Below are 3768 nucleotides of genomic sequence, written 5' to 3' on the forward strand. Positions count from 1 at the left end.
AGTCAAATTACTTATAACAAAATCTTAAAATTAACCTCAAAGCATATTAGCCCTAACAAAATCTCACGCTCACATTTTTGTTTCTTCCGGCATCCCTTCATTTCTTCCCAATCTTATTATCTATACTTCTATACTAATTTATATTCTATACTAATTTATAATGCATACATAATAAAAGTCTAAAGGTTTTTAAGACCAAAGTCTTAAAAATAAGGAGGTGAAATATCAACCTTAGATTTAATTTGAATGGTAAGGATTAATTGTGTAGTGGTGATCTTTGTGAATTAGTCTAAGCCAATCAAAATCAAACATTTACACTATAAATATAATTCACCAGTCAAATTTCTCATAACAAAATCTTAAAATTAACCTCAAAGCATATTAGCCCTAACAAAATCTCACGCTCACATTTTTGTTTCTTCCGGCGTCCCTTCATTTCTTCCCAATCTTATTATCTATATTTCTATACTAATTTATATTCTATACTAATTTATAATGCATTCATAATAGAAGTCTAAAGGTTTTTAAGACCAAAGTCAAATTACCAGTCAAATTACTCAGTCAAATTACTTGTAACAAAATCTTAAAATTAACCTCAAAGCATATTAGCCCTAACAAAATCTCACGCTCACATTTTTGTTTCTTCCAGCGTCCCTTCATTTCTTCCCAATCTTATTATCACATTTGCTGCTACAACCACGTTTGTAGATAAGTGTGGTCTTTTATTTTTGTGTAAGTCATATTTCTATATCTTTCATTTGATAAAAATAACAATACTGTCATGACAATCCACCACTGTCTCTTTTACCGACTTCAACACACCAGCGAACGTCTTCGCTCTCCCTCCACTATGGATGTTGTCAAAACCCTAGATCTAAATGCCGCATAACCAACCACCAGTGGTCCAACTCGCCGCCACCGCTACTAAGCCGTTGGTACACTTATCTTCCTGCACCTCTCTCTCTCTCTCTCTCTCTCTCTCTCTCTCTCTCTCTCTCTCTCTCGGAATCCCTAGATATGAAAAACCGGAAAAGGCACCATTGCGAAATAACCATCTCCGCCGGCTCTTTATCTCCCAACATGTCTTGAAAGAAGCAATATCTACACTTGAAGACAGATCTTGGTTCACCACCAGCCAACAACACACTGGTTTCAAACCTGAGAAAAAGAACGGAGAGAATTGATAATATCTGGGTTTAATTAGATTGTGTTGTATATTATGTGTTTAAAGTTTATGATTATGAGAAAGGGTACGTTTCTCCGAATAAAAGCTATAAACAGCATGCTGTTGAATATGCTCCCAAGTCCCAATGCGTTTTCGAATTGTGAATTTGTGATTGGTTCATGTACAAAACCTAATGTCTTTATTAACTATGTACAAAACCTAATGCCTATGTACAACATCTATGTCTTTTTATTATCTTACATTTGATTTTATTTGTGGGTTCAATACGATTATGTTGTTGAAGGTAACATAATTTCGTATATAAAGTGGTCCATGTAACAATATTTGTAAATTAATAAGTTTAATCAAAATATTAAAAATTTATGAAAAATGATAAGATTTTGTTAAAAGAAATGGTTGGAAAGTCTTTTGAGAGAGTAACCTGTTTTTTCGTTGTTTTTTGGAAATAAAAAATATTTGATAAATCACTATTATGGATACTAAAGTAAAAACGATGAATACCTTTTATTTTCATCAACAACTTATAATGTAAATATTTAAAATAGGCTAAAAACATGTGTTCACAAAAAACTTTTTGAAATTATAACTATGAAAAATAATTTGAAATGAATACTAATAATACATATACAAAATCTATTTCTGCTTAAAATGGTGGGGAAAATATTTCATAAAATTCTATAAAACACTATTTTTTAGCTTTGTTAATTCAGTAACATATTTCTTACTTTTATTGTTTTTACATCGTTGAATTAAGATATTACATTGGCATCTACAAAAATATTTAACGTTGATTATGAATAATATTCATCTGTTTTATAAAAATTAAAAAAAATAAAATCAGTCATAATTAGATTTTTATAAACTTTATTTTTAAAATTTTTCATGATCACCAATTAAAATAACATAATCACATTCTTATTAGCTTACAAGAAATACGCTTTGAAAGTAAATTATATTATTTTTTTATAGGAGATATAGTATATGTCCATTTATTAAAATAGAAAGCGAGAAATACGTTTGGTAAATTATATTATTTTCTTATAAGTTTATATAATAAAATATTTTATATAAAATTAATGATGACAGTTTATATAATAAAGTACTTTATATAAAATTAACGAAGGCATTTATTCTATTCACATTTTATATAATAAAGTAATTTATATAAAATTAATGATGACATTTTATCCGTGGATAAAAAAGGGTGATAATGTATCGGAAATTAATATAGTAGAAAATAACTTAATTTTAAATATCTTTCGACACCATGATAATTTAAAATAAAAAAAAAGTAATAAAATATGTTACTAAAAACATACGAATGAAGCCGACAGAATAAATAGCTGTCTAAATTGATTAATTTTGTTTACCAAATATTTTAAAATTCTAATTTAATATTTTGTTTTCATTGAATTTGGTGGATTTATGAAACTTCATCCCAAAAATCTAACTACCTCCCTTTCTATATAATTATTAATTTTATATTCTAAAAGAAATGGTTTAAATATTTAGATAATAATAATATTAATAAAATAATTAATTTCAAAAAGTATGCATTTCACATTTCACATTGAACTTCATATTTAATTATTTGGCATATTATATATTATTGTTGGTTCTCATTTTTATTATATGAAACATAAAATTATAACGCCTATCAAAAGAAAACTATACATTGAAAGGAAACAATTTGATGACCATCAAAACGAAACAAATTTTTGTATGATAAATAATCGTCGGGAATGAAACAAATCTACGCCGCCGCAACGCGCGGGTATCCTACAAATATATATATATATATATATATATATATATATATATATATATATATATATATATATATATATATATATATATAGATGAGACGAGAGCAATGTTATCAATGTGTTATTGTATAGAATTTTATTGTTTAAAATATTTAATATAAAAATTAAAATTTGTTAGAGACTAAAAGTGCCAGCAGTGAATATCAATAACATGAAATAGAAAACAATCTTCAATGAAGTTTGCTCAATGTATTAGGAATTTAAAATACAAAAAATAGAATTAGCTTTTAACATGATGATGTTTTTTTCCTTCTCATATCTCGAGGTTTATTATTATTATTATTTTTTTACTAAAGTAGTGTATTTAAAAAAATATTAACCAAAATGGTGCAGTTTTAAAAATATTTACCATTTCAGTTAGATTTAGAAGGTAAAATAATAAATGAAGGCAAATTGAATTATCAGGATAATTACCTTTTCATTTTGATCATGTATGAGTAACTTCGTTTTTTCTTGTACACATGTAGGTAACGAACTTGTTGAAAGTGTTCAAATATGACCATTATAACCAGCTGTAACTTGCTACAACCAGTTATAATAGTCATATGTGAACACTTTTAACAAATTTTTTTTATCTAGATGTGTAAAAAAGAAAAACAAAGTTAATCAAATGTGAAAAAAACGAAAAAAATAATTATCTTGTTAAGTTAATTCTCCACTTATTTATTTGTATTTGAAGATTTTACTTGTTATTTTAGGATTTATTTAACCTTTTGTCGTAGTGTGTTATTTAGTTAAATGTTATGTTTAATTTAG

The sequence above is a fragment of the Lactuca virosa genome, chromosome 2, assembly GCF_052849685.1.
Source record: "Lactuca virosa cultivar CGN04683 chromosome 2, Lactuca_virosa_CGN04683_v6, whole genome shotgun sequence".
NCBI lineage: Eukaryota > Viridiplantae > Streptophyta > Magnoliopsida > Asterales > Asteraceae > Lactuca > Lactuca virosa.